The sequence below is a fragment of the Hibiscus syriacus genome, unplaced genomic scaffold (genome assembly GCF_006381635.1).
Source record: "Hibiscus syriacus cultivar Baekdansim isolate YM2019G1 unplaced genomic scaffold, ASM638163v2 tig00117034_pilon, whole genome shotgun sequence".
Taxonomy (NCBI): domain Eukaryota; kingdom Viridiplantae; phylum Streptophyta; class Magnoliopsida; order Malvales; family Malvaceae; genus Hibiscus; species Hibiscus syriacus.
Genome location: NW_024063533.1, coordinates 6,735,899 through 6,750,979, shown reverse-complemented (window position 1 = coordinate 6,750,979; position 15,081 = coordinate 6,735,899). Strand labels below are relative to the sequence as shown.

At 32.9% G+C, this 15,081-nt stretch overlaps 1 pseudogene; it reads left to right on the top strand.

The window, feature by feature from the left end:
- Positions 1-615: 615 nt before the first annotated feature.
- LOC120196520 lies at positions 616-6,776 on the top strand (annotated as a pseudogene).
- Positions 6,777-15,081: the final 8,305 nt, after the last annotated feature.

Genomic DNA, 15,081 nt, shown 5'->3' with positions numbered 1-15,081 from the left:
TAAAATTGTGTTTTAATCCCTATGTAAATTTTTAAGCTTCTTATTTTTGTCTCGTAAGTTTTACGCGTGTTGTATGTTTATCCTTAGGCTTAATTATTTCGAGTTTATGTCAGTTTGTACATTGGACATGATGCTTTCGGATTTTTCATTTTAATCCTTGCTTATTTCAAATACTGTTATGAATGATATGGTTTATTAGCATGCTTAGTCCTTTGTCTTTTGCCATGTTGGGATTTAATCCTTGTTTCGAATGGTTTAAATATGTATTAATCCTTATACTTTATTCTTTCATATATACATATTTATGTATTTATAAAATATTCTATATTGTATATACCTATTTATTTCATTTATTTTTCTTTTTAAATACTATATACAATTAAAACTCTATAAATTAATAATGTCAGGATCGGAGAAATTTATTAATTTAGAGAGTTATTAATTTATCGATAAATTAATAATTATTAATTTAAAGAGTTTTTAAGTAATTATACTGTACATACCAAACAAAAAGACAAATTAGTCTATGCCTCTTAGAATTACGTTGCAGCGAACCTTGGGACTCAACGTAAATTAGTAACTATGTACTGTGTTCATATGCATTGGAAATCAATAATGACATTTGAAGTACAGTAAATGTAAACAAGAGGAACAAATGTGTTCAATGTATTCTTAAGCAAGTTTGGAATATATAAATTACATGAATGTGTTAGAGTATTCAAACCATATTCTCATCTAAAAGGTGTTGCAAAATCAACTATGTCAGATCAAATACGTAAGGAGTTGTGTGAGTACAAGAGAGATAAACCTGCAAGCGCACAAAAAGACTTGCAGAGATGGCTTGAGGGAAAATTTCAGTTGAAATTTAGTCAAGGAACAATATCAAACACACTTAAGCGGTCAGATGACTATCTCTCTGCTGAAATAGAAAAGGGAATACCAGAGATCAAAAGACACAAACCAGCAAAATATCCTGACATGGAGAAGGTTGTTTATGAGTGGTTTCTCTAACATCAAGAACGTGTGAATATCACAGGAGAATTAATTTTGCAGAAGGCAAGAGATACAATGAAACTCGTGTACCCTCATGATGATTCAGATTTTAACTTCTCTATAGGATGGGTTGGGAAATTCAAGCACCGACATGGCATAAAGTCATTTCTTCATTTTGGCGATAGTGGGTCTGTTGATGTACAAGACATGGAGCAGAAATTGGTATCGATTCGGGAGAAAATTGATTAGTTCCCTATGAAAGATGTTTTCAATATGGATGAAACTGGGTTGTTTAATAGGCTACAAACTGATCATTCACTGGAAACAAAACAACTTGAAGGAAGAAAACAAGATAAAGAAAGGCTGACGGTAGTTATTTGTTGCAATGAAGATGGCTCTGAAAAATCCCTCTATGGATTATTGGGAAATATGCAAAGCCTCGTTGCTTCAAGAATGTCAACATGAATAGCTTGGATTGTCAATATCAAGATAACAAAAAAGCATGGATGACTAGTGTGCTTTTTGATGAATATGTTCGTCCATTTGACCAAATGATGCATGGTAGAAGAGTTCTACTTGTGGTGGATAATTGTCCAGCACATCCAAGAAATATTGAAGGGCTAAGAAACGTTGAGTTGTTCTTCTTGCCACCCAACATGACATCAAAGATTCAACCTTCCGATGCTGGGATAATAAGAGCTTTCAAGATGCATTACCGTAGAAGGTTTTACCGCAAAATATTGGAAGGTTATGAGGTGGGAAAATCTGATCTAGGGAAGATAAATGTCCTTGATGCTATCAATTTGGCAATCCCAGCTTGGACGATAGATGTTCGAAAAGAAACAATAACGAATTGCTTCCGACACTGTAAAAATTCGTTCAGCTAGTGACATTGCAAGAAATTTGGATGAATCCACTTTTGATGAAGAAACTCAAGACCTCGAGACTATGATCAATCAATGTGGCTATCGTAATAAGATGGATATCGACAATCTAATGAACTACCCATGTGAAAATGAAGCATGTTCGGAGGTTCAGAGTTTAGAAGATATTATGGGTACTATCATTGAGAATAATGTAGAGGATGACGGCGAAGATGATACGGTGTCTTTGGAGCCTGTTACGCGAAAGGAAGCACTTATGGCGTCGAACACTCTTCACAATTTTATGATACAATACAAAAATACAACACATGAGCTATTGGATGCAATAAGAAAAGTTAGAGATGAGCTCCAAATAGACTTGAACTTTAAAGGAAAACAGACAACTATTGAATCATATTTCAATAGAGTGTAATATATTTTTTTCAGTTTCTATGAATTATTAATTTATGATTTTCTTGGGACCGAAAATTATAAAGGGATCTCACGAAAAATTATTATCTTATTATTTTATCGAGTTTTTCAATTTTTTACATTGGCCCAAGTCGGGACCGAACAAATTTATTATTTTAGAGAGTTTATTAATTTACAGAGTATTAATTTAAAGAGTTTCTACTGTATATATATATATATATATGTGTGTGTGTGTGTGTGTGTGCGTTTTGCATTTTTTTATGTATAATAATTATTTCTAACCTAAGTTAAAAATATATATAAAAGCATACAAATTTTTTGATGTTAGTTTTTATGGGTTTTAAATTTATACATATATGTTATATTATTAATCTTTTCTTCCTAAGTGTAATATACTTTGATAACTAATATGATACATATATATATTGTATTATTATTTTTATGCATGTTATGTATGTAAATATGTAATTTGGTGCATATCGGTCTAGGTTCTATTTTAATTAAATTGCATGAAAAATATATGAAACCTTATAAGCATTACTTAACTCGAATCAAAATAGGTTGGCTAAGGGTAATATTCGTTCATTTTAAGATTATTGTGAAGTGACCGTCTTAACGTATAAGAAAGTCACTTTCAATAATTTTAAAATGAAAGTGTATCCCATAAAGTGACACAAATAAATTGATTATGGTTAAAATTTGGGATTAAGAAAAAAATATGTTCTTTTAATTAAATTCACGAAGAAAAGACTGTTAGATTGAATATAAGGTCTCATCTCAATGTATTTAAATAATTGAACATCCTTATTATCATCAAAGGTTTGTAAAATAATTAGTTAATCATATTTGTTTGACATATGTATTTAATTATCATTTTATTTTTGTATATATTTTTAATGGGATCTCAAAATAAATAGCACTCGTATTAATATTGAATTTTAGGACGAAATAGTAATATTTCTTTATTTCGATTGGAGTAAAAGTTTACTGCTTTAACGCATAAGAGATTGATTCTTCTCGATAGGAAATAATTAAATATTATTGTGTTTCATCCTAAAATTCAAAGAATATTATTTGTATGGGATCTTAAATTAAATTAAACTAGAATTTGTAAATTTAATTGCAAATATAACTAATTAATCGACTATGTACCGATTTAGGGCGCTGTGGGGATGATAATCCTTCCCCACGCGTAACTGACTCCCGAACTCAAATTTTTGGTAACGCATACCGTAAAATTATTGTTTAAATTAAAATTAATATTTTTATTAAAATGACAAATATGTTTTTAGGTGCCCAATCACATCCTAATCAAATCTTGGTGGCGACTCCTCAAACTATTTTTATTATTAAAGGGCAAAACCAATTTTTTTGAGACGAGATCTTTTAAAAATCACATTTTAAAAAATTAAATTTGTTTTCTGAAGAAAAATCATTTCAACAGCTTGGTGAATGCACTAGGGACTTTTTTTATAGGGTCATGCCATTAGTCAATTAATTAATTGTCTTTACGATGAAAATTATAAATTCTTCTTAATTTAACCTTTGATCCCTTGTGTGGTTTTAAATAAATTTTTGTTTGTAATTTGATTAATCACTAAATAGTTGTACTAATTTGTTTGCTAATATTTTCAGATTAAATAAATGTTCAAGATTTTTGATAATTCTATTTTGTGTTGTTTGTTTTGTTTTCGCTTTTCCTCAAACACTGCATAACTGCATTTGCATAACATGAGCTAAAACCTCGTTCCATCCTATTTATGTAGGAGCGAGAAACTACTCCCTCGTGTGGTTTTCACCTCTGTGTGGGATAATGGATCACTCCTAGGGCCCACATCTTATGGTCATCATGATGGTTTTCACCTCCGTATGGACATAAATAGGTGTGTCCCCTCGAATTGAACTCGATCTGAAAGCCTGTGATGGGCCAGGACTAAGGGTCTAGCAACCTAAAGGGCATCGACAAGGACAATTCGAGAACCTTGTACTTTAGAGTCGAACCCATCATATAGTGAACCTAGAACCCAGATAGAGCCTAACCCAGACCTTAAGAATCCCGTGGGGAGAGTACATAAGTAAAATCTCTTTAGAGTCTTTTAATTTTTATTGCTTCGAATAAATGTATGCGAACTAGAGATCATACATATAGGTTTATTTTTTCGAATAAGCATGCGAACTAGTTGTCATAAGGTTAGGATTTTCTATAAACAAAGCATGCAGGTAGAAATCATGTTTGGGTAGGATCTGTTAAAGCATGATTGGGTAACCAACATGTGGGGTAGATTTTATTAACAAATTGTATTATGTTCGATTAATTTCTTGATGATTACTGACTAATTTTCTTTTGTCATTTTATTCTATTTTGCTTTCATTTTTGCATTACACTATTCATTCCATGGTGTTGATCCGTGATCGATGTCCATATAGAAGGCTAGTAATATGGAACGAAGGATTCAAAAAGAGGTAGAAAACAATGCAGATGTTATGAGATGGTCCGAGCAGTCCCAACTTACAATGGAGATAGCTTACAGCCTGGATACGTGTCAGATCTGATTGGGTACACACACATCAATGTCCGTCAAAATGACCTGAGCGAGTTGAAAAAAATATGGGGAAAATGGGAAGTAGCCGATAAGCAGTTGTTTTATCAACTCAATGGTGACATCTATTATCTCCTGGATGTTCCGATTGATTGAAATTTGTTTAGGGCTCTTGAGCAGTTCTGGAATCCTACTTATAGTTACTTTACTTTTGGTTGAGTAGATATCACACCTCCCATAGAGGAGTACCATACTTTGATTCATTGTCCGAGATTCCAAGTAGAAAAGGTTTACACCAAGTTGCCAAACAATCATTCTTTTAATAAGAAAATGATTTTAATGACCAGTATGTGTGAAGAATGGGTCGTAAGAAGCATGAAAAAGAAAGGAGATAGTGAATACATTACCTGGACCGCTCTAAGAGAAATAATTGACCATCATCCTGATAAGAGAAAGAAGATTAACCTGTTTGCTTTGGGTATTTATGGGCTATTCATATTCCCGAAGGTCCTGGGGCATGTTGATGTGTTAGTGGTTGATTTGTTCGAGAGATTGGACACACATATGGATCCAGTTCTAGCTATTTTGGCAGAGACATTCTTTTCCTTAAATTTCTGCAGATGAGAAGGAGAATGATGCTTCATAGGGTGCGCACCACTGCTACTAGTTTGGATCATTAATCACATTAAACACGTCGAGAGGGCACCTGGTCGAGTGTTTCTAGAAGGGTTTTCGCCTTTGAAGGATTTCCTTTCTCGAGAATGGCCTGAGGATTTCACTAAAGAGAAATCGATGGTTATCTTCAAAGATATTTGAGATAGTGATATATTATGGCGACCTTTATGAAATATCTCTGCAGACATACTTTATAGGTGTGGAGAACGAGATTGTGTTCTGTTGCCATTCGTACGGGGTTCTGTATGATATGCTCCTTTAATGGTTTCCAGGCAATATGGGTCAAGATAGTCTATTTATGCAACATGTGATTTATTAGGGTCAGAGTTTGCGTTCAAAGGAGAGCAGTACAAAAGTAATGTCAAAGGAGTCGCTGATTCATGGAAGCAAACTCGCCGAGTAAATCTCTTCATTTTCGAATTGAAGCTATCACAAGACTATAAGGAATGAAGAAGTAGCCGAGTTAATGACAATATCCCAATAGTCAATCCCAAAAATACTTATCCCATGGAAGAACATCTTAGAGTGACACCATCTCCGTTATAATTAGCTAGGCATGATTTTGAGGTTGAAAGAAGATAATAGAAGGAAACATTACAGAAAATGGAGGATGAGGTGTACCAAAAAGGACTATAAATTGATATCTAAAAAAGGTCGAGCTGATCGGATTGAAAAAATAGAAAAATAACTCAGATTGGATTTTGATGATCTCTAGTTATCATGCCAACGAATGGTAAAAGATCAGATGACCACCAGCTCAAATAAATCACTTGTTGAATGGAGACAGGAAGTGGTAAGTTTAAAAAGAGAAGTTGGGGAAAGTAGCGAAGAGCTCAAGCAAAATAGACATTAGGTAAAGCTACTTTCGAAAGAAAATGGTGTATTAGAGCAACAACTACAAGAGAGTCAGGCCCAAAAAGAGAAATTGAAGGGTAGAGTCTTGAGTTTAGAAACATCTTTATGACAGTATCGAATTCAAGAAGGCATTTTAAACCGTTGAGAAGTTGAAAATTTGAGGAAGCATGTGAATGAACTTGAGGTTATGGTTCAAGATTTTCAGAGAAGGGCGAGTGAACTGTCCATAGTCTCATATGAAGGAGTTATACAATGGCGCCATCATTGGGAACAAGCTAAATGGAGAGTTAAGCAAAGGGATGACCTCATCGCAAGCTACCTGGAAGATGCTCAAGGAGTGACTCAGTACTTAGTTGACTTAGCACACGAAACTGCTACTATAAGAGAAGGATTGGAACCCGAGACTGAAGAAGCTTAGAGGATTTTGGATTTACTTGGGCACATGAAACAATTAGGGTAGATAGCTTAGATCTATATGTGATATGTTTAAGCCTTGTAATCAAACTTCGTTTCTAATATAAAAAGTTATTCTAAGGAATCATTCCAGAATCAACACCTAGCATTGTGCATTTTTATTTTCTGCATTGCATTTACTTTTCATATTGCATTTTATTCATTAATAGTCATATATTTCATATTCATTAATAAAATATCAATATTAATAAAATGATTGTATGTCAGAATACTGAAAACTTCTAAGTATCTATACCATACCCGAAAAAAGGTAATGGATGAGAGAATTGCCCAAATTAAAAGAACCCAACTCGAAATGCAAGAAAGTTTTAGGAAAGCTCAAGAGGAGATGCGTGAACAAATATTGAAAGCACATAATGATATGATGGAAAAACTTGCAAGCTTGTTACAAGTAAATAATATAAATCGGAAAGAGACTCCAATTGTTGGTGATACTATTGAAGAACCTATGTATTCCTCGGGCTTTAAACCACAGGTTGATCATGGAAAGGCTCCAACTGTTGGTTCCATTGAAGAACCCCTATATTCTCCTGGCTTTACACCACTGCATGTTAGAACACAAAAAATGACTGCTCAGCCAGGAAGAGTGCATATAAATTTACCCGATACCTTTGTAAACCCACACCCAGTTGAAGATGTCACAAATTTCGATGATGGGGGTAGAAAAGAGAAAAATAAGCAATTATAGGAGAAATGGAAACAATTGGAAAATAAAATCAGAGCTATGAAAGAAGACACTAGCATGTATGGGATCGATGCCAAAGAGCTAAGTCTAATTCCTGATTTAGTGCTACCTCCCAAGTTCAAAGTTCTGGATTTTAAAAAATTCGATAGCACAAGATGTCCATCTGCTCATGTCACTATGTTTTGTAGGAAAATGATCGGATACATAGGGGATAATCAACTATTGATCAATTGCTTCTAGGAGAGTTTAACAGGTTCAGCCATCCGTTGGTATAATTAGTTGCGCATGACTCGCATTAAGTCCTGGAAGGATTTGGCTAAAACCTTTCTAGAACAATATAAGCATGTGAAAGATGTGAGGCCTAATCAAATCATGATGTAGAGAATGGAGAAGAAATATAATGAAAGCTTTAGACAATATGCTCAGAGGTGGAGGGATGTGGTTGTACAATTTCATTCGTCACTTGAAGAAGAGGAAACCAACATGCTTTTCGTAAACACTTTGAGAGCTCTTTTCAGTGGCCACCTTACAGGAAACTCATCCAAGAGTTTCACTGATTTGGCTACAGCATGAGAGACGATCAAAATGGCGATCAAGAGTGGGAGGCTTGATGGAGGTGAGTTTAGTAAGAATCTGTCAACGAAAAATAAGGACAACAAAGTTAATAATGTGAGAAAGTATGACTCCAATAACATCAATGCGTCTCGACCTCAAGACACAAGATCATACACATAACTCTGCTAGGCATGGAAAAGGGAGCCAAGATAAGAGAGATAAAAGCTTCAGTTTGACCCGATCTCCAAGTATTACAAAGAATTATTTCAGATCTTATATGATAAACATGTTGTGTCACCTTACCATACATCACCAATGCAACCTCCCTACCCTAAATAGTATGATGCTAATACCCAATGTGAATATAACACAGGGGTTCCGATACATTCAATAGAGACTTGCATTGCCTTTAAGAAGATTGTTCAAAGGTTAAGGAAGAAGAATGTCATTAATTTTGGTGATAATGAGCAACCAAATGTGGCTCAGAACCCACTGCCAAAATATACAGGTACAGAGGTTAATGCAATTACTGAAGAAAAAAAAAAGAAAATTATAACGAATGTGAGTGAGGTGAAGTCACCCATTCATTGGATATGGGGCCAGATGACCAAGGTAGGCTTGTTGGTCTCTAAATTGGTTGATAAAAGTAAGCATGCATGTCAATATCACAACTGTAAGGGTAACACCCTTGAGCATCATCACAGTTCTCGAGATCCTTTTAACAGAAGCTACACTTGAGTCACTCTGCGGCGTGCCATCTCAAAAACATTAGTTCTATTGATATCTGAGGATGCCTACTTTATTTTCTTTTACTTTTCCAGTTAAAAGTTTGCCATGTATTTACCAAAAAAATCTTTACGTTTATATAAATAAAAAGTGGTATTTTTTTGTTAACACAATATTTCAAACATCCTAATTTGAAAATAAAAACATGTAGATTAACTTAGGAAACATGAGATCATTGTTTATTATTGTACAAAAAGTTTTGGAAAATAGCAGGTGTTCTGAAGCTGAAAATGGTTTTAGTATGAGGCTTACATGATGATGGGCTACAGAAAATTAAAATCTTGGGCTACATAAAAAGTTCATCAAGTTGGGATAATTCAAGATGTTTGTAGCTAATGAAGTAGCTAGTTATGAATACTGTCTGGGTTCAAGAATGAAGATAATCAAGGTAATCTGATCTGGGTTGTCGGTTGGGGTGAACTGTTGGGGATTTTCATGCCCAAAACTTGACGAAATCACAAGGTGATCGACAAAAGAAAGTTCTCATTTGAAAAAGAAAATACACTAAAATTGTATCATTGCACACATTTTAGGCATAAACAGGATCATGACATTCATAAAATGCATGATGATGATAAATGCAATTGAATACTCACAGGTCTTCCAAAAGAAAGCTGAAGCTTGAAGAACCATATTCCTATATTTGATCTTCCCTAGGGAAAGGGAAAGGTTTAACTGACACTCAAGTCGATGCATATTCCTATATTTAGTGGCTATGAGACAAATTTCCCTAAGAAAAATCGATTTTCAAAGATTATCTTGAATTCCAAAACTTTTATATCTGATCTACATTGAAGAGTAGAGGAGCAGATCCTTTTTTCAGATTTTATCTTCCCTAAGGAGTAGTGGAACAAATCTACCTCGATTCAATCTTCCCTGAAGAACAGTGGAATGAATCAACGTTTCCAGATTTGATATACCCTGAAGAACAGCGGAGGATATCCTTTTTTTCCAGATTTGATCTTCCCTGAGGACCAGTAGAACAAGTATGCCTCAATTCAATCTTCCCTAAAGAATAGTAGAATGAATCAACGTTTCCAGATTTGATCTACCCTAAAGAGAAGTAGAGCAGATCCCCTTTTTTCCATATTTGATCTTCCCTAGGGAGCAGTGGAACAAATCTGCCTCATTTCAATCTACTCTGAAGAGCGGTTGAGTGAATCAACATTTCCATATCTGATCTACCGTGCAGTGCAGCGAAGAAGATCCCTTTTCAGATTTTATCTTCAAGAATCTCTCTTGAGATATTGTTCTTTTCAAGTCTCACTTGAGACAATATCAAATTCCAAAGCACAGAATCTACCAGACTAAAACTCATTGTCTCTTCGTCTTTGCCCTATTCTTGTAACAAGAATAGGCAAAGAGAGGAAGTTGTAGACAATCTTTTTCGCTGGATATTTTATTAATTATTATTATTTAGCTTTATTTGATCTTCCCTAAAGAGCAGTGGAACAATTCTTCCCCCATCGAAGAACGTCGTCACCAGCCTTGAGATCTAAACACGTTTGAAACAAAGTAAACTCGTTGTTCCTTAGCCTCGGTCGAGTGGTTATAGGGGGCTTGAGGGAGTCAGTTTTTGGGTTTTGGTAAGGTCTTAGTGTTGGTTTAGGTGAGGGTGTTTAATTTTAGGTATTTAGGGCTCATCGGCCCCTCATCGGGGCCGACAGAAACGGTGGCTGAAAAGTTTTGTGAGGAAAACGAAAAAGAAAAATAGGAAATGAGAGAGAAGAGTAGAAGCAGAGCTAGGGTTTATTGAAATCCCTTAAAATGATATATATGTAAGACTCAAAACGGCGTCGTTTAGGCTCTAAGGGAACCAACAGTTCGCGCGTGGGTAAATCACTTGAATGGGTTTCTAGGTTTGTAAAATTTTGTTTTAATCCCAATATAAATTTTTAAGCTTCTTATTTTTTCCCCTAAGTTATACGCGTGTTGTATTTTGATCTTTAGGCTTAATTATTTCGATTTTATGCCAGTTTGTACATTGGACATGTTGCTTTCATATTTTTCATTTTAATCCATGCTTATTTCAAATACTGTTATGAATGATATGGTTTATTAGAATACTTAGTCCTTAGTCTTTTGCCATGTTGTGATTTAATTCATGTTTCGAATGGTTTAAATTATGTTTTAATCCTTATACTTTATTCTTTCATATATACATATTTTTGTATTTATAAAATATTCTATACTATATATACATATTTATTTCATTTATTGTTCTTTTTAAATAATATATATATATATGTGTGTGTGTGTGTGTGTGTATGTGTGTGCGTGCATGCGCGCGTGTTTTGCATTTTTATGTATAATAATTATTTCTATCCTAAGTTAAAAAAATATATAAAAGAATAGAATTTTTTTATGTTACTTTTTATGGGTTTTAAATTTATACATATATGTTATGTTATTAATCTTTGCTCCCTAAGTGTAATATACTTTGATAAATAATATATATATATATATATATATATTAATTGTATTATTATTTTTATGCATGTTATGTATGTAAATATGTAATTTGGTGCATATCGGTCTAGGTTCTATTTTAATTAAATTGCATGAAAAATATATGAAATCTCATAAGCATTACTTAACTCGAATCAAAATAACTTGACTAAAGGTAATATTCGTTCACTTTAAGATTATTGTGAAGTGACTGTCTTACCATATAAGAAAGTTACTTTCGATAATTTTAAATGAAAGTGTATCCCATAAAGTGACACAAATAAAATTGATTATGTTTAAAATTTGGGATTGAGAAAAAGAATATGTTATTTTAATTAAATTCACCAAGAAAAGACTGTTAGATCGAATCTAAGGTCTCGGCTCGATGTATTTAAATAATTGAACATCCTTATTCTCATCAAAGGTTGGTAAAATAATTAATTAATCCTATTTGTTTGACATTTAGTCTTGCCCGTCTAGCTCAGTTGGTAGAGCATAAGAGGTCGATTATTCTCAATAGGAAATAATTAGATATTATTGTATTTCATCCTAAAACTCAAAGAATATTATTTGTATGGGATCTTAAATTAAATTAAACTTGAATTTGTTAATTTCATTGCAAAGATAACTAATTAATCGACTAGGTACAGATTTAGGGCGCTGTGGAGGTACTAATCCTTCTCCACGCGAAACCGACTCTCAAACTCAAATTTTTGGTAATGCAGGCCGTAAAATTGTTGTTTTAATTAAAATTAATATTTTTATTAAAATGACAACTATGTTTTTGGATTTCCAATCACACCCTAATCAAAGATTAGTGGCGACTCCTCGAACCATGTTTTATTATTAAAATACAATACCAAATTTTTCGAGACGAGATCTTTTAAAAATCACATTTTAAAAAATTAAATTTGTTTTTGAATAAAAATCGTTTCGAGACATATTTTATGTTTTTTGACGTCCTGGGTCCGAATCTGAATTATGTTTTGCCAAATTCAAACCTGAAAGCCTCTGAATTGACCCATAAACTCGAATATGTATATGTAATTTAAGTATTTATTTTAGTGCATCTAATTTAATTTAGGGTCGAGGACTAATTTATGTTATCGTATATTTAAGGTACCTGTGATTCTCCTGATCGTTTGTATGCTCGACCGAGTTCCTCCCGATGCGCTCGACCGCGAAACCCTATGATTACTCGTATAGTTCTGTAACCCTATTAAATACTCAGTTTAGTGTACTACTTTGATAATAACCTTGTTCAAATATGGCCTAGGTTCGCATACAAACGAAGAGCGTAGTGAAGCTGGTGCTTGATAGATCTCCCAAACTGATTTTTTTTACGAGGTGTGTTCTTTGTGTGTCATATACTTTTTTTAAAAATATGTTTGAAATATCACGTGCACGTGATTGTTTTCTCTAATTTGCAATGTGACTATATGTTTTGACATGATTTCGTATGATTTATATGTTTCAAGTCTGATTTACTAAAGTTTTTAAGCATACTTGTCTGATTATGTTCTCTGTTTACTGTTTTTATTGAATTAGTATATGTCTGAACTCTGATTTTTCTACTGCTGCTAATTACCATCTGAAAACTATTTTTTTCGGGGTACTCTAGATATGGTATGAAGTCTCTGCAGGTTCAGCTCTGATCAACTTGGTAATTCCTTATATAGGTTCATCATCGATCAGTTGGTAATTCCTTATAGACCTAAGGCGACCCTTGGGTGGGCTCCAGGGCCCAATGGGCCTAGTGGTAAGACCTTACGGACCCTAAGGTGCTCTCTTATGGTGACACATCTGCTATGTGCGCTTTAGGTAAGTCCTTATGGGCTTGAGAGCACACCCCTCATGTGGGCTCATACACTTCGGCTAAGGTAAGTAGGTTGGCACTTACGCCCTTTTGGCCTAGGGTAAGTCCTTATGGATGCAGTTCTGGGAACTGCATATTGTGTTTAGTTGGAGGGCGATTTTGTATTTTAAGCCAAAACACTATTGACATTCTCATAACTTGGAACTAAAATGACTAGGAAACTTAGTTGTATGTTTTATTTCTTCACTGTTGGAACACACTGAGCTCTCTAACTCACTCCCCCCAAACTCTTCCCTTTCATATACTTTTTGGATAGGCGACTTGGACCTGACACTCGGAGGATCGACACATTCATACAATACATTTTGTTGTAATATTTTTATCTTCCGGTTTGCCATTGTTTTTGGGTGAGATGTGCCTAATTATTTTGAAATACATGTCTTGCGACTAATTTTAGAATTTCATCGATACTGATTTGTGAAAGATGTAGTTTTACTTAGTCATTTATGGTTTTATATATTACTCGAATTAGAACTTATTATTAATAATTGTGTTTTTAAAATGTGATTATTCATAATATGGATTCAAATTATCGAAGAATGTTTTTGGAAAATTTTACTGTAACTCACTATATCTGGTCGTAATGCATAGGTCGGGTCTAGGGGGTTACAGGTTTAGATCAATTATTAAATATGTTTTATGCAGGTCCGTTCTTGAGTTCGGGTAAGAGGGGCACTTGCTCAGGACCTCTCTCGCTTAGGGCTCAAAATTATAAATTCACATATAATTAAAAAAAGATAAATTACCTATTTAGCTACTCACTTATTATTTTATTTCTATTTTAATTACCCAATTATTATTTTTTTCAAAATCATTCTTAACGTTATTTTTTTTGTTACTTATCATTAAAAATTAACAACAATGATGATATGATATTTTTACATTATTTTTATATTTTTTACTTAATTATTCTTTTTTTTTGAAAAGATGGAGAAAGTTAAAATCTAACGTCTACCCCTTAATAAAAGATCATGCTTGTTTGTATGAATAATTGAGTGTTTAATAAAATTTCTTAATGCTTTATATTTAAAATTTAATGTATTTATTAGGTAGTTTATTAAACGTAGAGTCAAAATGTATTCATGAGATTTAGGTTGAGAGATATCGTGTATTCAATGATGAATGGTATAATATCTGTTTTTATTTTTGTTATTTTGGAATATTGTGTTGTTTCAAACTTCAAATTTAAGGAAAATGAGTTTGAGAATAATAAACAATGACGTATCTGTTGTCATTGTCATTTGCATTTGAAGGGTTATGTCCAAATTTATTCTATATTTTTTATTGCCTTATTTTTCATAGAAAATGAGTTGGAAAGGAAAATGGGTACCAATAAGATTTAATTAAAATTATTAATGTATAAGAAAAAAATGGTCCCTCCAAGGCTTTAAAAGGAAAATTCCCTTATCATTTGACAATGTTAAATTTGAATAAAATCCCATTTAATGTTAAATTTAAATAAAAATCCATTTTAAAACTCATTTTATGATATTAAGGTTTTCATAAAATCCATTTAAAAAATTTTATTTTCGAATAAATTCCACTTTATTAATAAAATTTAGATTCATATGTCAAGTAATTATAATTTAAAGTTAAATCTCAATTCGTAATTTTCAAATATCGATATAACATGTAAATGTTGAGATATCAATTTTAAAAGTCTCTAATATGTTAATTATTCGTTACACATAACCAACTCCAAACATGTTCATTTTTCTCTAATTTTAAAATTCAAACTTTAAAATTATTTTTAAAATGCATTTTTATTTTTTTAATTAAGCTAAGTTGATTACAAAGTAATTTATGTACTAAATATTCTCAATCATTTAATATTTAATGTTCATTCACCCTTGTAACCGCTGGTGCTTGAACCTATGATGTTTAGGAACAATAATACTT